This window comes from Nerophis lumbriciformis, linkage group LG03 (assembly GCF_033978685.3).
Source record: "Nerophis lumbriciformis linkage group LG03, RoL_Nlum_v2.1, whole genome shotgun sequence".
NCBI classification, from domain to species: domain Eukaryota; kingdom Metazoa; phylum Chordata; class Actinopteri; order Syngnathiformes; family Syngnathidae; genus Nerophis; species Nerophis lumbriciformis.
The window spans coordinates 31624850-31647500 of NC_084550.2; the positions used below are offsets into that span (position 1 = coordinate 31624850).

General features: G+C 50.0%; 1 protein-coding gene across 1 annotated transcript in view; it reads left to right on the forward strand.

The window, feature by feature from the left end:
* Nucleotides 1-22651, forward strand: part of LOC133583186 (uncharacterized) — a 163160-nt gene that overhangs the window by 126067 nt on the left and 14442 nt on the right. The window lies entirely within an intron of this gene.

Here is a 22651-nt window from a genome sequence, read left to right on the forward strand (position 1 = left end):
AGTCTTAGGATAGATGCATGTAGAGTCTGAGGACAGATGCGTGTAGAGTCTGAGGACAGATGCGTGTAGAGTCTGAGGACAGATGCGTGTAGAGTCTTAGGATAGATGCATGTAGAGTCTGAGGACAGATGCGTGTAGTGTCTGAGGACAGATGCGTGTAGAGTCTGAAGACAGATGTGTGTAGAGTCTGAGGACAGATGCGTGTAGAGTCTGAGGACAGAAGCGTGTAGAGTCTGAGGACAGAAGCATGTAGAGTCTGAGGACAGACGTGTGTAGCGTCTTAGGACAGAAGCGTGTAGAGTCTGAGGACAGATGCGTGTAAAGTCTGAGGACAGATGCGTGTAAAGTCTGAGGACAGATGCATGTAGAGTCTGAGGACAGATGCGTGAAGACTCTTAGGACAGATGCGTGTAGAGTCTGAGGACAGATGCGTGTAGAGTCTGAGGACAGATGCGTGTAGAGTCTGAGGACAGATGCGTGTAAAGTCTGAGGACAGATATATGTGGAGTCTGAGGACAGAAGCGAGTAGAGTCTGAGGACAGATGGTGTAGAGTCTGAGGACAGAAGCGAGTAGAGTATTAGGACAGAAGCGTGTAGAGTCTGAGGACAGATGTGTGTAGAGTCTGAGGACAGATGCGTGTAGAGTCTGAGGACAGATGCGTGTAGAGTCTGAGGACAGATGCGTGTAGAGTCTGAGGACAGATGCGTGTAGAGTCTTAGGATAGATGCATGTAGAGTCTGAGAACAGATGCGTGTAGAGTCTGAGGACAGATGCGTGTAGAGTCTGAGGACAGATGCGTGTAGAGTCTTAGGATAGATGCATGTAGAGTCTGAAGACAGATGCGTGTAGAGTCTGAAGACAGATGCGTGTAGAGTCTGAGGACAGATGCGTGTAGAGTCTGAGGACAGAAGCGTGTAGAGTCTGAGGACAGAAGCATGTAGAGTCTGAGGACAGACGTGTGTAGCGTCTTAGGACAGATGCGTGTAGAGTCTGAGGACAGATGCGTGTAGAGTCTGAGGACAGATGCGTGTAGAGTCTGAGGACAGATGCGTGTAAAGTCTGAGGACAGATGAGTGTAGACTCTTAGGACAGATGCGTGTAGATTCTGAGGACAGATGCGTGTAGAGTCTGAGGACAGATGCGTGTAGAGCCTGAGGACAGATGCGTGTAGAGCCTGAGGACAGAAGCGTGTAGAGTCTGAGGACAGAAGCGTGTAGAGTCTGAGGACAGATGCGTGTAGAGTCTGAGGACAGATGCGTGTAGAGTCTGAGGACAGATGGGTGTAGAGTCTGAGGACAGATGCGTGTAGAGTCTGAGGACAGATGCGTGTAAAGTCTGAGGACAGATGCATGTAGAGTCTGAGGACAGAAGCGAGTAGAGTCTGAGGACAGATGCGTGTAGAGTCTGAGGACAGAAGCGAGTAGAGTATTAGGACAGAAGCGTGTAGAGTCTGAGGACAGATGTGTGTAGAGTCTGAGGACAGATGCGTGTAGAGTCTGAGGACAGATGCGTGTAGAGTCTGAGGACAGATGCGTGTAGAGTCTGAGGACAGATGCGTGTAGAGTCTGAGGACAGGTGCGTGTAGAGTCTGAGGACAGATACGTGTAGAGTCTTAGGATAGATGCATGTAGAGTCTGAGGACAGATGCGTGTAGAGTCTGAGGACAGATGCGTGTAGAGTCTGAGGACAGATGCGTGTAGAGTCTGAGGATAGATGCATGTAGAGTCTGAGGACAGATGCGTGTAGAGATTGAGGACAGATGCGTGTAGAGTCTGAAGACAGATGCGTGTAGAGTCTGAGGACAGATGCGTGTAGAGTCTGAGGACAGAAGCGTGTAGAGTCTGAGGACAGAAGCGTGTAGAGTCTGAGGACAGACGTGTGTAGCGTCTTAGGACAGATGCGTGTAGAGTCTGAGGACAGATGCGTGTAGAGTCTGAGGACAGATGCGTGTAAAGTCTGAGGACAGATGCGTGTAGAGTCTTAGGACAGATGCGTGTAGAGTCTGAGGACAGATGCATGTAGAGTCTGAGGACAGATGCGTGTAGAGCCTGAGGACAGAAGCGTGTAGAGTCTGAGGACAGAAGCGTGTAGAGTCTGAGGACAGATGCGTGTAGAGTCTGAGGACAGATGCGTGTAGAGTCTGAAGACAGATGCGTGTAGAGTCTGAAGACAGATGCGTGTAGAGTCTGAGGACAGATGCGTGTAGAGTCTGAGGACAGATGCGTGTAGAGTCTGAGGACAGAAGCGTGTAGAGTCTGAGGACAGAAGCATGTAGAGTCTGAGGACAGACGTGTGTAGCGTCTTAGGACAGATGCGTGTAGAGTCTGAGGACAGATGCGTGTAGAGTCTGAGGACAGATGCGTGTAAAGTCTGAGGACAGATGCGTGTAGACTCTTAGGACAGATGCGTGTAGAGTCTGAGGACAGTTGCGTGTAGAGTCTGAGGACAGATGCGTGTAGAGCCTGAGGACAGAAGCGTGTAGAGTCTGAGGACAGAAGCGTGTAGAGTCTGAGGACAGATGTGTGTCGAGTCTTAAGACAGATGCGTGTAGAGTCTGAGGACAGATGCGTGCAGAGTCTGAGGACAGATGCATGTCGAGTCTTAAGACAGATGCGTGTAGAGTCTGAGGACAGATGCGTGTAGAGTCTGAGGACAGATGCGTGTAGAGTCTGAGGACAGATGCGTGTAGATTCTTAAGACAGATGCGTGTAGAGTCTGAGGACAGATGCGTGCAGAGTCTGAGGACAGATGCGTGCAGAGTCTGAGGACAGATGCGTGTAGAGTCTGAGGACAGATGCGTGTAGAGTCTGAGGACAGATGCGTGTAGAGTCTGAGGACAGATGCGTGTAAAGTCTCAGGACAGATGCGTGTAAAGGCTGAGGACAGATGCGTGTAGAGCCTGAGGACAGATGTGTGTAGAGTCTTAGGACAGATGCGTGTAGAGTCTGAGGACAGATGCGTGTAGAGTCTTAGGATAGATGCATGTAGAGTCTGAGGACAGATGCGTGTAGAGTCTGAGGACAGATGCGTGTAGAGTCTGAGGACAGATGCGTGTAGAGTCTTAGGATAGATGCCTGTAGAGTCTGAGGACAGATGCGTGTAGTGTCTGAGGACAGATGCGTGTAGAGTCTGAAGACAGATGTGTGTAGAGTCTGAGGACAGATGCGTGTAGAGTCTGAGGACAGAAGCGTGTAGAGTCTGAGGACAGATGCGTGTAGAGTCTGAGGACAGATGCGTGTAGAGTCTTAGGATAGATGCATGTAGAGTCTGAGGACAGATGCGTGTAGAGTCTGAGGACAGATGCGTGTAGAGTCTGAGGACAGATGCGTGTAGAGTCTGAGGACAGATGCGTGTAGAGCCTGAGGACAGATGTGTGTAGAGTCTTAGGACAGATGCGTGTAGAGTCTGAGGACAGATGCGTGTAGAGTCTTAGGACAGATGCGTGTAGAGTCTGAGGACAGATGTGTGTAGAGTCTTAGGACAGATGCGTGTAGAGTCTGAGGACAGATGCGTGTAGAGTCTGAGGACAGATGCGTGTAGAGTCTTAGGACAGATGCGTGTAGAGATTGAGGACAGATGCGTGTAGAGTCTGAAGACAGATGCGTGTAGAGTCTGAGGACAGATGCGTGTAGAGTCTGAGGACAGAAGCGTGTAGAGTCTGAGGACAGAAGCGTGTAGAGTCTGAGGACAGAAGCGTGTAGAGTCTGAGGACAGATGCGTGTAGAGTCTGAGGACAGAAGCGTGTAGAGTCTGAGGACAGATGCGTGTAGAGTCTGAGGACAGATGCGTGTAGAGTCTTAGGATAGATGCATGTAGAGTCTGAGGACAGATGCGTGTAGAGTCTGAGGACAGATGCGTGTAGAGTCTGAGGACAGATGCGTGTAGAGTCTGAGGACAGATGCGTGTAGAGCCTGAGGACAGATGTGTGTAGAGTCTTAGGACAGATGCGTGTAGAGTCTGAGGACAGATGCGTGTAGAGTCTTAGGACAGATGCGTGTAGAGTCTGAGGACAGATGTGTGTAGAGTCTTAGGACAGATGCGTGTAGAGTCTGAGGACAGATGCGTGTAGAGTCTGAGGACAGATGCGTGTAGAGTCTTAGGACAGATGCGTGTAGAGATTGAGGACAGATGCGTGTAGAGTCTGAAGACAGATGCGTGTAGAGTCTGAGGACAGATGCGTGTAGAGTCTGAGGACAGAAGCGTGTAGAGTCTGAGGACAGAAGCGTGTAGAGTCTGAGGACAGACGTGTGTAGCGTCTTAGGACAGATGCGTGTAGAGTCTGAGGACAGATGCGTGTAGAGTCTGAGGACAGATGCGTGTAAAGTCTGAGGACAGATGCGTGTAGAGTCTTAGGACAGATGCGTGTAGAGTCTTAGGACAGATGCGTGTAGAGTCTGAGGACAGATGCATGTAGAGTCTGAGGACAGATGCGTGTAGAGCCTGAGGACAGAAGCGTGTAGAGTCTGAGGACAGAAGCGTGTAGAGTCTGAGGACAGATGCGTGTAGAGTCTGAGGACAGATGCGTGTAGAGTCTGAAGACAGATGCGTGTAGAGTCTGAAGACAGATGCGTGTAGAGTCTGAGGACAGATGCGTGTAGAGTCTGAGGACAGATGCGTGTAGAGTCTGAGGACAGAAGCGTGTAGAGTCTGAGGACAGAAGCATGTAGAGTCTGAGGACAGACGTGTGTAGCGTCTTAGGACAGATGCGTGTAGAGTCTGAGGACAGATGCGTGTAGAGTCTGAGGACAGATGCGTGTAAAGTCTGAGGACAGATGCGTGTAGACCCTTAGGACAGATGCGTGTAGAGTCTGAGGACAGATGCGTGTAGAGTCTGAGGACAGATGCGTGTAGAGCCTGAGGACAGAAGCGTGTAGAGTCTGAGGACAGAAGCGTGTAGAGTCTGAGGACAGATGTGTGTCGAGTCTTAAGACAGATGCGTGTAGAGTCTGAGGACAGATGCGTGCAGAGTCTGAGGACAGATGCGTGTCGAGTCTTAAGACAGATGCGTGTAGAGTCTGAGGACAGATGCGTGTAGAGTCTGAGGACAGATGCGTGTAGAGTCTGAGGACAGATGCGTGTAGAGTCTTAAGACAGATGCGTGTAGAGTCTGAGGACAGATGCGTGCAGAGTCTGAGGACAGATGCGTGCAGAGTCTGAGGACAGATGCGTGTAGAGTCTGAGGACAGATGCGTGTAGAGTCTGAGGACAGATGCGTGTAGAGTCTGAGGACAGATGCGTGTAAAGTCTCAGGACAGATGCGTGTAAAGTCTGAGGACAGATGCGTGTAGAGTCTGAGGACAGATGCGTGTAGAGCCTGAGGACAGATGTGTGTAGAGTCTTAGGACAGATGCGTGTAGAGTCTGAGGACAGATGCGTGTAGAGTCTTAGGATAGATGCATGTAGAGTCTGAGGACAGATGCGTGTAGAGTCTGAGGACAGATGCGTGTAGAGTCTTAGGATAGATGCCTTTAGAGTCTGAGGACAGATGCGTGTAGTGTCTGAGGACAGATGCGTGTAGAGTCTGAAGACAGATGTGTGTAGAGTCTGAGGACAGATGCGTGTAGAGTCTGAGGACAGAAGCGTGTAGAGTCTGAGGACAGAAGCATGTAGAGTCTGAGGACAGACGTGTGTAGCGTCTTAGGACAGAAGCGTGTAGAGTCTGAGGACAGATGCGTGTAAAGTCTGAGGACAGATGCGTGTAAAGTCTGAGGACAGATGCATGTAGAGTCTGAGGACAGATGCGTGAAGACTCTTAGGACAGATGCGTGTAGAGTCTGAGGACAGAAGCGTGTAGAGTCTGAGGACAGAAGCATGTAGAGTCTGAGGACAGACGTGTGTAGCGTCTTAGGACAGATGCGTGTAGAGTCTGAGGACAGATGCGTGTAGAGTCTGAGGACAGATGCGTGTAGAGTCTGAGGACAGATGCGTGTAAAGTCTGAGGACAGATGCGTGTAGACTCTTAGGACAGATGCGTGTAAAGTCTGAGGACAGATGCGTGTAAAGTCTGAGGACAGATGCATGTAGAGTCTGAGGACAGGTGCGTGTACAGTCTGAGGACAGATACGTGTAGAGTCTTAGGATAGATGCATGTAGAGTCTGAGGACAGATGCGTGTAGAGTCTGAGGACAGATGCGTGTAGAGTCTGAGGACAGATGCGTGTAGAGTCTTAGGATAGATGCATGTAGAGTCTGAGGACAGATGCGTGTAGAGTCTGAGGACAGATGCGTGTAGAGTCTGAAGACAGATGCGTGTAGAGTCTGAGGACAGATGCGTGTAGAGTCTGAGGACAGAAGCGTGTAGAGTCTGAGGACAGAAGCGTGTAGAGTCTGAGGACCGACGTGTGTAGCGTCTTAGGACAGATGCGTGTAGACTCTGAGGACAGATGCGTGTAGAGTCTGAGGACAGATGCGTGTAAAGTCTGAGGACAGATGCGTGTAGACTCTTAGGACAGATGCGTGTAGAGTCTGAGGACAGATGCGTGTAGAGTCTGAGGACAGATGCGTGTAGAGCCTGAGGAAAGAAGCGTGTAGAGTCTGAGGACAGAAGCGTGTAGAGTCTGAGGACAGATGCGTGTCGAATCTTAAGACAGATGCGTGTAGAGTCTGAGGACAGATGCGTGCAGAGTCTGAGGACAGATGCGTGTCGAGTCTTAAGACAGATGCGTGTAGAGTCTGAGGACAGATGCGTGTAGAGTCTGAGGACAGATGCGTGTAGAGTCTGAGGACAGATGCGTGTAGAGTCTTAAGACAGATGCGTGTAGAGTCTGAGGACAGATGCGTGCAGAGTCTGAGGACAGATGCGTGTAGAGTCTGAGGACAGATGCGTGTAGAGTCTGAGGACAGATGCGTGTAGAGTCTGAGGACAGATGCGTGTAAAGTCTCAGGACGGATGCGTGTAAAGTCTGAGGACAGATGCGTGTAGAGTCTGAGGACAGATGCGTGTAGAGCCTGAGGACAGATGTGTGTAGAGTCTTAGGACAGATGCGTGTAGAGTCTGAGGACAGATGCGTGTAGATTCTTAGGATAGATGCATGTAGAGTCTGAGGACAGATGCGTGTAGAGTCTGAGGACAGATGCGTGTAGAGTCTGAGGACAGATGCGTGTAGAGTCTTAGGATAGATGCATGTAGAGTCTGAGGACAGATGCGTGTAGTGTCTGAGGACAGATGCGTGTAGAGTCTGAAGACAGATGTGTGTAGAGTCTGAGGACAGATGCGTGTAGAGTCTGAGGACAGATGCGTGTAGAGTCTGAGGACAGATGCGTGTAGAGTCTGAGGACAGATGCGTGTAGAGTCTGAGGACAGATGCGTGTAAAGTCTGAGGACAGACGTATGTAGAGTCTGAGGACAGAAGCGAGTAGAGTATTAGGACAGAAGCGTGTAGAGTCTGAGGACAGACGTGTGTAGCGTCTTAGGACAGAAGCGTGTAGAGTCTGAGGACAGATGCGTGTAAAGTCTGAGGACAGATGCGTGTAAAGTCTGAGGACAGATGCATGTAGAGTCTGAGGACAGATGCGTGAAGACTCTTAGGACAGATGCGTGTAGAGTCTGAGGACAGATGCGTGTAGAGTCTGAGGACAGATGCGTGTAGAGTCTGAGGACAGATGCGTGTAAAGTCTGAGGACAGATGTATGTAGAGTCTGAGGACAGAAGCGAGTAGAGTCTGAGGACAGATGCGTGTAGAGTCTGAGGACAGAAGCGAGTAGAGTATTAGGACAGAAGCGTGTAGAGTCTGAGGACAGATGCGTGTAGAGTCTGAGGACAGATGCGTGTAGAGTCTGAGGACAGATGCGTGTAGAGTCTTAGGATGGATGCATGTAGAGTCTGAGAACAGATGCGTGTAGAGTCTGAGGACAGATGCGTGTAGAGTCTGAGGACAGATGCGTGTAGAGTCTTAGGACAGATGCATGTAGAGTCTGAAGACAGATGCGTGTAGAGTCTGAAGACAGATGCGTGTAGAGTCTGAGGACAGATGCGTGTAGAGTCTGAGGACAGAAGCGTGTAGAGTCTGAGGACAGAAGCATGTAGAGTGAGGACAGACGTGTGTAGCGTCTTAGGACAGATGCGTGTAGAGTCTGAGGACAGATGTTTGTAGAGTCTGAGGACAGATGCGTGTAAAGTCTGAGGACAGATGCGTGTAGACTCTTAGGACAGATGCATGTAGAGTCTGAGGACAGATGCGTGTAGAGTCTGAGGACAGATGCGTGTAGAGCCTGAGGACAGAAGCGTGTAGAGTCTGAGGACAGAAGCGTGTAGAGTCTGAGGACAGATGCGTGTCGAGTCTTAAGACAGATGCGTGTAGAGTCTGAGGACAGATGCGTGCAGAGTCTGAGGACAGATGCGTGTCGAGTCTTAAGACAGATGCGTGTAGAGTCTGAGGACAGATGCGTGAAGACTCTTAGGACAGATGCGTGTAGAGTCTGAGGACAGATACGTGTAGAGTCTTAGGATCGATGCATGTAGAGTCTGAGGACAGATGCGCGTAGAGTCTGAGGACAGATGCGTGTAGAGTCTTAGGATAGATGCATGTAGAGTCTGAGGACAGATGCGTGTAGAGTCTGAGGACAGATGTGTGTAGAGTCTGAAGACAGATGCGTGTAGAGTCTGAGGACAGATCCGTGTAGAGTCTGAGGACAGAAGCCTGTAGAGTCTGAGGACATCAGCATGTAGAGTCTGAGGACAGACGTGTGTAGCGTCTTAGGACAGATGCGTGTAGAGTCTGAGGACAGATGCGTGTAGAGTCTGAGGACAGATGCGTGTAAAGTCTGAGGACAGATGCGTGTAGAGTCTTCGGACAGATGCGTGTAGAGTCTGAGGACAGATGCGTGTAGAGTCTGAGGACAGATGCGTGTAGAGCCTGAGGACAGAAGCGTGTAGAGTCTGAGGACAGAAGCGTGTAGAGTCTGAGGACAGATGCGTGTAGAGTCTGAGGACAGATGCGTGTAGAGTCTGAAAACAGATGCGTGTAGAGTCTGAGGACAGAAGCGTGTAGAGTCTGAGGACTGAAGCATGTAGAGTGTGAGGACGGACGTGTGTAGCGTCTTAGGACAGATGCGTGTAGAGTCTGAGGACAGATGTGTGTAGAGTCTGAGGACAGATGAGTGTAGAGTCTGAGGACAGATGAGTGTAAAGTCTGAGGACAGATGCGTGTAGAGTCTTAGGACAGATGCGTGTAGAGTCTGAGGACAGATGCGTGTAGAGTCTGAGGACAGATGCGTGTAGAGTCTGAGGACATAAGTGTGTAGAGTCTGAGGACAGAAGCGTGTAGAGTCTGAGGACAGATGCGTGTCGAGTCTTAAGACAGATGCGTGTAGAGTCTGAGGACAGATGCGTGCAGAGTCTGAGGACAGATGCGTGTCGAGTCTTAAGACAGATGCGTGTAGAGTCTGAGGACAGATGCGTGTAGAGTCTGAGGACAGATGCGTGTAGAGTCTGAGGACAGATGCGTGTAGAGTCTTAAGACAGATGCGTGTAGAGTCTGAGGACAGATGCGTGCAGAGTCTGAGGACAGATGCGTGCAGAGTCTGAGGACAGATGCATGTAGAGTCTGAGGACAGATGCGTGTAGAGTCTGAGGACAGATGCGTGTAGAGTCTGAGGACAGATGCGTGTAGAGTCTGAGGACAGATGCGTGTAGAGTCTGAGGACAGATGCGTGTAAAGTCTGAGGACAGATGCGTGTAGAGTCTGAGGACAGATGCGTGTAGAGCCTGAGGACAGATGCGTGTAGGTTCTTTGGACAGATGCGTGTAGAGTCTTAGGATAGATGCATGTAGAGTCTGAGGACAGATGCGTGTAGAGTCTGAGGACAGATGCGTGTAGAGTCTGAGGACAGATGCGTGTAGAGTCTTAGGATAGATGCATGTAGAGTCTGAGGACAGATGCGTGTAGAGTCTGAGGACAGATGCGTGTAGAGTCTGAGGACAGATGCGTGTAGAGTCTGAAGACAGATGCGTGTAGAGTCTGAGGACAGAAGCGTGTAGAGTCTGAGGACAGAAGCGTGTAGAGTCTGAGGACAGACGTGTGTAGCGTCTTAGGACAGATGCGTGTAGAGTCTGAGGACAGATGCGTGTAAAGTCTGAGGACAGATGCGTGTAGAGTCTTAGGACAGATGCGTGTAGAGTCTGAGGACAGATGCGTGTAGAGTCTGAGGCCAGATGCGTGTAGAGTCTGAGGACAGGAGCATATAGGGTCTTAGGACAGAAGTGTGTAGAGTCTGAGAACAGATGCGTGTAGAGTCTGAGGACAGAAGCGTGTAGAGTCTGAGGACAGATGCGTGTAGAGTCTGAGGACAGATGCATGTAGAGTCTTAGGACAGATGCGTGAAGACTCTTAGGACAGATGCGTGTAGAGTCTGAGGACAGATGCGTGTAGAGTCTGAGGACAGAAGCGTGTAGAGTCTGAGGACAGATGCGTGTAGAGTCTGAGGACAGATGCATGTAGAGTCTTAGGACAGATGCGTGAAGACTCTTAGGACAGATGCGTGTAGAGTCTGAGGACAGATGCGTGTAGAGTCTTAGGATAGATGCATGTAGAGTCTGAGGACAGATGCGTGTAGTGTCTGAGGACAGATGCGTGTAGAGTCTGAAGACAGATGTGTGTAGAGTCTGAGGACAGATGCGTGTAGAGTCTGAGGACAGAAGCGTGTAGAGTCTGAGGACAGAAGCATGTAGAGTCTGAAGACAGACGTGTGTAGCGTCTTAGGACAGATGCGTGTAGAGTCTGAGGACAGATGCGTGTAAAGTCTGAGGACAGATGCGTGTAAAGTCTGAGGACAGATGCATGTAGAGTCTGAGGACAGATGCGTGAAGACTCTTAGGACAGATGCGTGTAGAGTCTGAGGACAGATGCGTGTAGAGTCTGAGGACAGATGCGTGTAGAGTCTGAGGACAGATGCGTGTAAAGTCTGAGGACAGACGTATGTAGAGTCTGAGGACAGAAGCGAGTAGAGTATTAGGACAGAAGCGTGTAGAGTCTGAGGACAGATGTGTGTAGAGTCTGAGGACAGATGCGTGTAGAGTCTGAGGACAGATGCGTGTAGAGTCTGAGGACAGATGCGTGTAGAGTCTGAGGACAGATGCGTGTAGAGTCTGAGGACAGATGCGTGTAGAGTCTTAGGATAGATGCATGTAGAGTCTGAGAACAGATGCGTGTAGAGTCTGAGGACAGATGCGTGTAGAGTCTGAGGACAGATGCGTGTAGAGTCTTAGGATAGATGCATGTAGAGTCTGAGAACAGATGCGTGTAGAGTCTGAAGACAGATGCGTGTATAGTCTGAAGACAGATGCGTGTAGAGTCTGAGGACAGATGCGTGTAGAGTCTTGAGGACAGAAGCGTGTAGAGTCTGAGGACAGAAGCATGTAGAGTCTGAGGACAGACGTGTGTAGCGTCTTTGGACAGATGCGTGTAGAGTCTGAGGACAGATGCGTGTAGAGTCTGAGGACAGATGCGTGTAGAGTCTGAGGACAGATGCGTGAAGACTCTTAGGACAGATGCGTGTAGAGTCTGAGGACAGATACGTGTAGAGTCTTAGGATCGATGCATGTAGAGTCTGAGGACAGATGCGCGTAGAGTCTGAGGAAAGATGCGTGTAGAGTCTGAGGACAGATGCGTGTAGAGTCTTAGGATAGATGCATGTAGAGTCTGAGGACAGATGCGTGTAGAGTCTGAGGACAGATGTGTGTAGAGTCTGAAGACAGATGCGTGTAGAGTCTGAGGACAGATGCGTGTAGAGTCTGAGGACAGAAGCCTGTAGCGTCTGAGGACATCAGCATGTAGAGTCTGAGGACAGACGTGTGTAGCGTCTTAGGACAGATGCGTGTAGAGTCTGAGGACAGATGCGTGTAGAGTCTGAGGACAGATGCGTGTAAAGTCTGAGGACAGATGCGTGTAGAGTCTTCGGACAGATGCGTGTAGAGTCTGAGGACAGATGCGTGTAGAGTCTGAGGACAGATGCGTGTAGAGCCTGAGGACAGATGAGTGTAGAGTCTGAGGACAGATGAGTGTAAAGTCTGAGGACAGATGCGTGTAGAGTCTTAGGACAGATGCGTGTAGAGTCTGAGGACAGATGCGTGTAGAGTCTGAGGACAGATGCGTGTAGAGTCTGAGGACATAAGTGTGTAGAGTCTGAGGACAGAAGCGTGTAGAGTCTGAGGACAGATGCGTGTCGAGTCTTAAGACAGATGCGTGTAGAGTCTGAGGACAGATGCGTGCAGAGTCTGAGGACAGATGCGTGTCGAGTCTTAAGACAGATGCGTGTAGAGTCTGAGGACAGATGCGTGTAGAGTCTGAGGACAGATGCGTGTAGAGTCTTAAGACAGATGCGTGTAGAGTCTGAGGACAGATGCGTGCAGAGTCTGAGGACAGATGCGTGCAGAGTCTGAGGACAGATGCATGTAGAGTCTGAGGACAGATGCGTGTAGAGTCTGAGGACAGATGCGTGTAGAGTCTGAGGACAGATGCGTGTAGAGTCTGAGGACAGATGCGTGTAGAGTCTGAGGACAGATGCGTGTAAAGTCTGAGGACAGATGCGTGTAGAGTCTGAGGACAGATGCGTGTAGAGTCTTAAGACAGATGCGTGTAGAGTCTGAGGACAGATGCGTGCAGAGTCTGAGGACAGATGCGTGCAGAGTCTGAGGACAGATGCATGTAGAGTCTGAGGACAGATGCGTGTAGAGTCTGAGGACAGATGCGTGTAGAGTCTGAGGACAGATGCGTGTAGAGTCTGAGGACAGATGCGTGTAGAGTCTGAGGACAGATGCGTGTAAAGTCTGAGGACAGATGCGTGTAGAGTCTGAGGACAGATGCGTGTAGAGCCTGAGGACAGATGCGTGTAGGTTCTTTGGACAGATGCGTGTAGAGTCTTAGGATAGATGCATGTAGAGTCTGAGGACAGATGCGTGTAGAGTCTGAGGACAGATGCGTGTAGAGTCTGAGGACAGATGCGTGTAGAGTCTTAGGATAGATGCATGTAGAGTCTGAGGACAGATGCGTGTAGAGTCTGAGGACAGATGCGTGTAGAGTCTGAGGACAGATGCGTGTAGAGTCTGAAGACAGATGCGTGTAGAGTCTGAGGACAGAAGCGTGTAGAGTCTGAGGACAGAAGCGTGTAGAGTCTGAGGACAGACGTGTGTAGCGTCTTAGGACAGATGCGTGTAGAGTCTGAGGACAGATGCGTGTAAAGTCTGAGGACAGATGCGTGTAGAGTCTTAGGACAGATGCGTGTAGAGTCTGAGGACAGATGCGTGTAGAGTCTGAGGCCAGATGCGTGTAGAGTCTGAGGACAGGAGCATATAGGGTCTTAGGACAGAAGTGTGTAGAGTCTGAGAACAGATGCGTGTAGAGTCTGAGGACAGAAGCGTGTAGAGTCTGAGGACAGATGCGTGTAGAGTCTGAGGACAGATGCATGTAGAGTCTTAGGACAGATGCGTGAAGACTCTTAGGACAGATGCGTGTAGAGTCTGAGGACAGATGCGTGTAGAGTCTGAGGACAGAAGCGTGTAGAGTCTGAGGACAGATGCGTGTAGAGTCTGAGGACAGATGCATGTAGAGTCTTAGGACAGATGCGTGAAGACTCTTAGGACAGATGCGTGTAGAGTCTGAGGACAGATGCGTGTAGAGTCTTAGGATAGATGCATGTAGAGTCTGAGGACAGATGCGTGTAGTGTCTGAGGACAGATGCGTGTAGAGTCTGAAGACAGATGTGTGTAGAGTCTGAGGACAGATGCGTGTAGAGTCTGAGGACAGAAGCGTGTAGAGTCTGAGGACAGAAGCATGTAGAGTCTGAAGACAGACGTGTGTAGCGTCTTAGGACAGATGCGTGTAGAGTCTGAGGACAGATGCGTGTAAAGTCTGAGGACAGATGCGTGTAAAGTCTGAGGACAGATGCATGTAGAGTCTGAGGACAGATGCGTGAAGACTCTTAGGACAGATGCGTGTAGAGTCTGAGGACAGATGCGTGTAGAGTCTGAGGACAGATGCGTGTAGAGTCTGAGGACAGATGCGTGTAAAGTCTGAGGACAGACGTATGTAGAGTCTGAGGACAGAAGCGAGTAGAGTATTAGGACAGAAGCGTGTAGAGTCTGAGGACAGATGTGTGTAGAGTCTGAGGACAGATGCGTGTAGAGTCTGAGGACAGATGCGTGTAGAGTCTGAGGACAGATGCGTGTAGAGTCTGAGGACAGATGCGTGTAGGGTCTGAGGACAGATGCGTGTAGAGTCTTAGGATAGATGCATGTAGAGTCTGAGAACAGATGCGTGTAGAGTCTGAGGACAGATGCGTGTAGAGTCTGAGGACAGATGCGTGTAGAGTCTTAGGATAGATGCATGTAGAGTCTGAGAACAGATGCGTGTAGAGTCTGAAGACAGATGCGTGTATAGTCTGAAGACAGATGCGTGTAGAGTCTGAGGACAGATGCGTGTAGAGTCTTGAGGACAGAAGCGTGTAGAGTCTGAGGACAGAAGCATGTAGAGTCTGAGGACAGACGTGTGTAGCGTCTTTGGACAGATGCGTGTAGAGTCTGAGGACAGATGCGTGTAGAGTCTGAGGACAGATGCGTGTAGAGTCTGAGGACAGATGCGTGTAAAGTCTGAGGACAGATGCATGTAGAGTCTGAGGACAGAAGCGAGTAGAGTCTGAGGACAGATGCATGTAGAGTCTGAGGACAGAAGCGAGTAGAGTATTAGGACAGAAGCGTGTAGAGTCTGAGGACAGATGTGTGTAGAGTCTGAGGACAGATGCGTGTAGAGTCTGAGGACAGATGCGTATAGAGTCTGAGGACAGATGCGTGTAGAGTCTGAGGACAGATGCGTGTAGAGTCTGAGGACAGATGCGTGTAGAGTCTGAGGACAGATACGTGTAGAGTCTTAGGATAGATGCATGTAGAGTCTGAGGACAGATGCGTGTAGAGTCTGAGGACAGATGCGTGTAGAGTCTGAGGACAGATGCGTGTAGAGTCTTAGGATAGATGCGTGTAGAGTCTGAGGACAGATGCGTGTAGAGTCTGAGGACAGATGCGTGTAGAGTCTGAAGACAGATGCGTGTAGAGCCTGAGGACAGATGCGTGTAGAGTCTGAGGACAGAAGCCTGTAGAGTCTGAGGACAGAAGCATGTAGAGTCTGAGGACAGACGTGTGTAGCGTCTTAGGACAGATGCGTGTAGAGTCTGAGGACAGATGCGTGTAGAGTCTGAGGACAGATGCGTGTAAAGTCTGAGGACAGATGCGTGTAGAGTCTTAGGACAGATGCGTGTAGAGTCTGAGGACAGATGCGTGTAGAGCCTGAGGACAGAAGCGTGTAGAGTCTGAGGACAGAAGCGTGTAGAGTCTGAGGACAGATGCGTGTAGAGTCTGAGGACAGATGCGTGTAGAGTCTGAAGACAGATGCGTGTAGAGTCTGAAGACAGATGCGTGTAGAGTCTGAGGACAGAAGCGTGTAGAGTCTGAGGACAGAAGCATGTAGAGTCTGAGGACAGACGTGTGTAGCGTCTTAGGACAGATGCGTGTAGAGTCTGAGGACAGATGCGTGTAGAGTCTGAGGACAGATGCGTGTAAAGTCTGAAGACAGATGCGTGTAGAGTCTTAGGACAGATGCGTGTAAAGTCTGAGGACAGATGCGTGTAGAGTCTGAGGACAGATGCGTGTAGAGCCTGAGGACAGAAGCGTGTAGAGTCTGAGGACAGAAGCGTGTAGAGTCTGAGGACAGAACCGTGTAGACTCTGAGGACAGATGCGTGTCGAGTCTTAAGACAGATGCGTGTAGAGTCTGAGGACAGATGCGTGTAGAGTCTGAGGACAGATGCGTGTAGAGTCTTAAGACAGATGCGTGTAGAGTCTGAGGACAGATGCATGTAGAGTCTTAGGACAGATGCGTGAAGACTCTTAGGACAGATGCGTGTAGAGTCTGAGGACAGATGCGTGTAGAGTCTTAGGATAGATGCATGTAGAGTCTGAGGACAGATGCGTGTAGTGTCTGAGGACAGATGCGTGTAGAGTCTGAAGACAGATGTGTGTAGAGTCTGAGGACAGATGCGTGTAGAGTCTGAGGACAGAAGCGTGTAGAGTCTGAGGACAGAAGCATGTAGAGTCTGAAGACAGACGTGTGTAGCGTCTTAGGACAGATGCGTGTAGAGTCTGAGGACAGATGCGTGTAAAGTCTGAGGACAGATGCGTGTAAAGTCTGAGGACAGATGCATGTAGAGTCTGAGGACAGATGCGTGAAGACTCTTAGGACAGATGCGTGTAGAGTCTGAGGACAGATGCGTGTAGAGTCTGAGGACAGATGCGTGTAGAGTCTGAGGACAGATGCGTGTAGAGTCTGAGGACAGATGCGTGTAAAGTCTGAGGACAGACGTATGTAGAGTCTGAGGACAGAAGCGAGTAGAGTATTAGGACAGAAGCGTGTAGAGTCTGAGGACAGATGTGTGTAGAGTCTGAGGACAGATGCGTGTAGAGTCTGAGGACAGATGCGTGTAGAGTCTGAGGACAGATGCGTGTAGAGTCTGAGGACAGATGCGTGTAGAGTCTGAGGACAGATGCGTGTAGAGTCTTAGGATAGATGCATGTAGAGTCTGAGGACAGATGCGTGTAGTGTCTGAGGACAGATGCGTGTAGAGTCTGAAGACAGATGTGTGTAGAGTCTGAGGACAGATGCGTGTAGAGTCTGAGGACAGAAGCGTGTAGAGTCTGAGGACAGAAGCATGTAGAGTCTGAAGACAGACGTGTGTAGCGTCTTAGGACAGATGCGTGTAGAGTCTGAGGACAGATGCGTGTAAAGTCTGAGGACAGATGCGTGTAAAGTCTGAGGACAGATGCATGTAGAGTCTGAGGACAGATGCGTGAAGACTCTTAGGACAGATGCGTGTAGAGTCTGAGGACAGATGCGTGTAGAGTCTGAGGACAGATGCGTGTAGAGTCTGAGGACAGATGCGTGTAAAGTCTGAGGACAGACGTATGTAGAGTCTGAGGACAGAAGCGAGTAGAGTATTAGGACAGAAGCGTGTAGAGTCTGAGGACAGATGTGTGTAGAGTCTGAGGACAGATGCGTGTAGAGTCTGAGGACAGATGCGTGTAGAGTCTGAGGACAGATGCGTGTAGAGTCTGAGGACAGATGCGTGTAGAGTCTGAGGACAGATGCGTGTAGAGTCTTAGGATAGATGCATGTAGAGTCTGAGGACAGATGCGTGTAGAGTCTGAGGACAGATGCGTGTAGAGTCTTGAGGACAGAAGCGTGTAGAGTCTGAGGACAGAAGCATGTAGAGTCTGAGGACAGACGTGTGTAGCGTCTTTGGACAGATGCGTGTAGAGTCTGAGGACAGATGCGTGTAGAGTCTGAGGACAGATGCGTGTAGAGTCTGAGGACAGATGCGTGTAAAGTCTGAGGACAGATGCATGTAGAGTCTGAGGACAGAAGCGAGTAGAGTCTGAGGACAGATGCATGTAGAGTCTGAGGACAGAAGCGAGTAGAGTATTAGGACAGAAGCGTGTAGAGTCTGAGGACAGATGTGTGTAGAGTCTGAGGACAGATGCGTGTAGAATCTGAGGACAGATGCGTATAGAGTCTGAGGACAGATGCGTGTAGAGTCTGAGGACAGATGCGTGTAGAGTCTGAGGACAGATGCGTGTAGAGTCTGAGGACAGATACGTGTAGAGTCTTAGGATAGATGCATGTAGAGTCTGAGGACAGATGCGTGTAGAGTCTGAGGACAGATGCGTGTAGAGTCTGAGGACAGATGCGTGTAGAGTCTTAGGATAGATGCGTGTAAAGTCTGAGGACAGATGCGTGTAGAGTCTGAGGACAGATGCGTGTAGAGTCTGAAGACAGATGCGTGTAGAGTCTGAGGACAGATGCGTGTAGAGTCTGAGGACAGAAGCCTGTAGAGTCTGAGGACAGAAGCATGTAGAGTCTGAGGACAGACGTGTGTAGCGTCTTAGGACAGATGCGTGTAGAGTCTGAGGACAGATGCGTGTAGAGTCTGAGGACAGATGCGTGTAAAGTCTGAGGACAGATGCGTGTAGAGTCTGATGACAGATGCGTGTAGAGTCTGAGGACAGATGCGTGTAGAGCCTGAGGACAGAAGCGTGTAGAGTCTGAGGACAGAAGCGTGTAGAGTCTGAGGACAGATGCGTGTAGAGTCTGAGGACAGATGCGTGTAGAGTCTGAAGACAGATGCGTGTAGAGTCTGAAGACAGATGCGTGTAGAGTCTGAGGACAGAAGCGTGTAGAGTCTGAGGACAGAAGCATGTAGAGTCTGAGGACAGACGTGTGTAGCGTCTTAGGACAGATGCGTGTAGAGTCTGAGGACAGATGCGTGTAGAGTCTGAGGACAGATGCGTGTAAAGTCTGAAGACAGATGCGTGTAGAGTCTTAGGACAGATGCGTGTAAAGTCTGAGGACAGATGCGTGTAGAGTCTGAGGACAGATGCGTGTAGAGCCTGAGGACAGAAGCGTGTAGAGTCTGAGGACAGAAGCGTGTAGAGTCTGAGGACAGAACCGTGTAGAGTCTGAGGACAGATGCGTGTCGAGTCTTAAGACAGATGCGTGTAGAGTCTGAGGACAGATGCGTGTAGAGTCTGAGGACAGATGCGTGTAGAGTCTTAAGACAGATGCGTGTAGAGTCTGAGGACAGATGCATGTAGAGTCTTAGGACAGATGCGTGAAGACTCTTAGGACAGATGCGTGTAGAGTCTGAGGACAGATGAGTGTAGAGTCTTAGGATAGATGCATGTAGAGTCTGTGGACAGATGCGTGTAGTGTCTGAGGACAGATGCGTGTAGAGTCTGAAGACAGATGTGTGTAAAGTCTGAGGACAGATGCGTGTAGAGTCTGAGGACAGAAGCGTGTAGAGTCTGAGGACAGAAGCATGTAGAGTCTGAAGACAGACGTGTGTAGCGTCTTAGGACAGATGCGTGTAGAGTCTGAGGACAGATGCGTGTAAATTCTGAGGACAGATGCGTGTAAAGTCTGAGGACAGATGCATGTAGAGTCTGAGGACAGATGCGTGAAGACTCTTAGGACAGATGCGTGTAGAGTCTGAGGACAGATGCGTGTAGAGTCTGAGGACAGATGCGTGTAGAGTCTGAGGACAGATGCGTGTAAAGTCTGAGGACAGACGTATGTAGAGTCTGAGGACAGAAGCGAGTAGAGTATTAGGACAGAAGCGTGTAGAGTCTGAGGACAGATGTGTGTAGAGTCTGAGGACAGATGCGTGTAGAGTCTGAGGACAGATGCGTGTAGAGTCTGAGGACAGATGCGTGTAGAGTCTGAGGACAGATCCGTGTAGAGTCTGAGGACAGATGCGTGTAGAGTCTTTGGATAGATGCATGTAGAGTCTGAGGACAGATGCGTGTAGTGTCTGAGGACAGATGCGTGTAGAGTCTGAAGACAGATGTGTGTAGAGTCTGAGGACAGATGCGTGTAGAGTCTGAGGACAGAAGCGTGTAGAGTCTGAGGACAGAAGCATGTAGAGTCTGAAGACAGACGTGTGTAGCGTCTTAGGACAGATGCGTGTAGAGTCTGAGGACAGATGCGTGTAAAGTCTGAGGACAGATGCGTGTAAAGTCTGAGGACAGATGCATGTAGAGTCTGAGGACAGATGCGTGAAGACTCTTAGGACAGATGCGTGTAGAGTCTGAGGACAGATGCGTGTAGAGTCTGAGGACAGATGCGTGTAGAGTCTGAGGACAGATGCGTGTAAAGTCTGAGGACAGACGTATGTAGAGTCTGAGGACAGAAGCGAGTAGAGTATTAGGACAGAAGCGTGTAGAGTCTGAGGACAGATGTGTGTAGAGTCTGAGGACAGATGCGTGTAGAGTCTGAGGACAGATGCGTGTAGAGTCTGAGGACAGATGCGTGTAGAGTCTGAGGACAGATGCGTGTAGAGTCTTAGGATAGATGCATGTAGAGTCTGAGGACAGATGCGTGTAGAGTCTGAGAACAGATGCGTGTAGAGTCTGAGGACAGATGCGTGTAGAGTCTGAGGACAGATGCGTGTAGTGTCTTAGGATAGATGCATGTAGAGTCTGAGGACAGATGCGTGTAGAGTCTGAAGACAGATGCGTGTAGAGTCTGAGGACAGATGCGTGTAGAGTCTGAGGACAGAAGCGTGTAGAGTCTGATGACAGAAGCATGTAGAGTCTGAGGACAGACGTGTGTAGCGTCTTAGGACAGATGCGTGTAGAGTCTGAGGACAGATGCGTGTAAAGTCTGAGGACAGATGCGTGTAGAGTCTGAGGACAGATGCGTGTAGAGTCTGAGGATAGATGCGTGTAGAGTCTGAGGACAGATGCGTGTAGAGTCTGAGGACAGAAGCGTGTAGAGTCTGAGGACAGATGCGGTGTAGAGCCTGAGGACAGAAGCGTGTAGAGTCTGAGGACAGAAGCGTGTAGAGTCTGAGGACAGATGCGTGTAGAGTCTGAGGACAGATGCGTGTAGAGTCTGAAGACAGATGCGTGTAGAGTCTGAGGACAGATGCGTGTAGAGTCTGAGGACAGAAGCGTGTAGAGTCTGAGGACAGAAGCATGTAGAGTCTGAGGACAGACGTGTGTAGCGTCTTAGGACAGATGCGTGTAGAGTCTGAGGACAGATGCGTGTAGAGTCTGAGGACAGATGCGTGTAAAGTCTGAGGACAGATGCGTGTAGAGTCTTAGGACAGATGCGTGTAGAGTCTGAGGACAGATGCGTGTAGAGTCTGAAGACAGATGCGTGTAGAGCCTGAGGACAGAAGCGTGTAGAGTCAGAGGACAGATGCGTGTAGAGCCTGAGGACAGAAGCGTGTAGAGTCTGAGGACAGAAGCGTGTAGAGTCTGAGGACAGATGCGTGTAGATTCTTAGGACAGATGCGTGTCGAGTCTTAAGACAGATGCGTGTAGAGTCTCAGGACAGATGCGTGCAGAGTCTGAGGACAGATGCGTGTCGAGTCTTAAGACAGATGCGTGTAGAGTCTGAGGACAGATGCGTGTAGAGTCTGAGGACAGATGCGTGTAGAGTCTTAAGACAGATGCGTGTAGAGTCTGAGGACAGATGCGTGCAGAGTCTGAGGACAGATGCGTGCAGAGTCTGAGGACAGATGCGTGTAGAGTCTGAGGACAGATGCGTGTAGAGTCTGAGGACAGATGCGTGTAGAGTCTGAGGATAGATGCGTGTAAAGTCTGAGGACAGATGCGTGTAAAGTCTGAGGACAGATGCGTGTAGAGTCTGAGGACAGATGCGTGTAGAGCCTGAGGACAGATGCGTGTAGATTATTAGGACAGATGCGTGTAGAGTCTTAGGATAGATGCATGTAGAGTCTGAGGACAGATGCGTGTAGAGTCTGAGGACAGATGCGTGTAGAGTCTGAGGACAGATGCGTGTAGAGTATTAGGACAGATGCGTGTAGAGTCTTAGGATAGATGCATGTAGAGTCTGAGGACAGATGCGTGTAGAGTCTGAGGACAGATGCGTGTAGAGTCTGAGGACAGATGCGTGTAGAGTCTTAGGATAGATGCATGTAGAGTCTGAGGACAGATGCGTGTAGAGTCTGAGGATAGATGCGTGTAAAGTCTGAGGACAGATGCGTGTAAAGTCTGAGGACAGATGCGTGTAGAGTCTGAGGACAGATGCGTGTAGAGCCTGAGGACAGATGCGTGTAGATTCTTAGGACAGATGCGTGTAGAGTATTAGGACAGATGCGTGTAGAGTCTTAGGATAGATGCATGTAGAGTCTGAGGACAGATGCGTGTAGAGTCTGAGGACAGATGCGTGTAGAGTCTGAGGACAGATGCGTGTAGAGTCTGAAGACAGATGCGTGTAGAGTCTGAGGACAGGAGCATATAGGGTCTTAGGACAGAAGTGTGTAGAGTCTGAGAACAGATGCATGTAGAGTCTGAGGACAGAAGCGTGTAGAGTCTGAGGACAGATGCGTGTAAAGTCTTAGGACAGATGCGTGTAGAGTCTTAGGACAGGGGCGAGTAGAGTATTAGGACAGAAGCGTGTAGAGTCTGAGGACAGATGTGTGTAGAGTCTGAGGACAGATGCATGTAGAGTCTGAGGACAGATGCGTGTAGAGTCTGAGGACAGATGCGTGTAGAGTCTGAGGACAGATGCGTGTAGAGTCTTAGGACAGATGCATGTAGAGTCTGAGGACAGATGCGTATAGAGTCTGAGGACAAATGCGTGTAGAGTCTGAGGACAGATGCGTGTAGAGTTTTAGGATAGATGCATGTAGATCTGAGGACAGATGCGTGTAGAGTCTGAGGACAGATGCGTGTAGAGTCTGAAGACAGATGCGTGTAGAGTCTGAGGACAGATGCGTTTAGAGTCTGAGGACAGATGCGTGTCGAGTCTTAAGACAGATGCGTGTAGAGTCTGAGGACAGATGCGTGTAGAGTCTTAAGACAGATGCGTGCAGAGTCTGAGGACAGATGCGTGCAGAGTCTGAGGACAGATGCGTGTAGAGTCTGAGGACAGATGCGTGTAGAGTCTGAGGACAGATGCGTGTAGAGTCTGAGGACAGATGCGTGTAAAGTCTGAGGACAGATGCGTGTAGAGCCTGAGGACAGATGCGTGTAGAGTCTTAGGACAGATGCGTGTAGAGTATTAGGACAGATGCGTGTAGAGCCTGAGGACAGAAGCGTGTAGAGTCTGAGGACAGAAGCATGTAGAGTCTGAGGACAGAAGCGT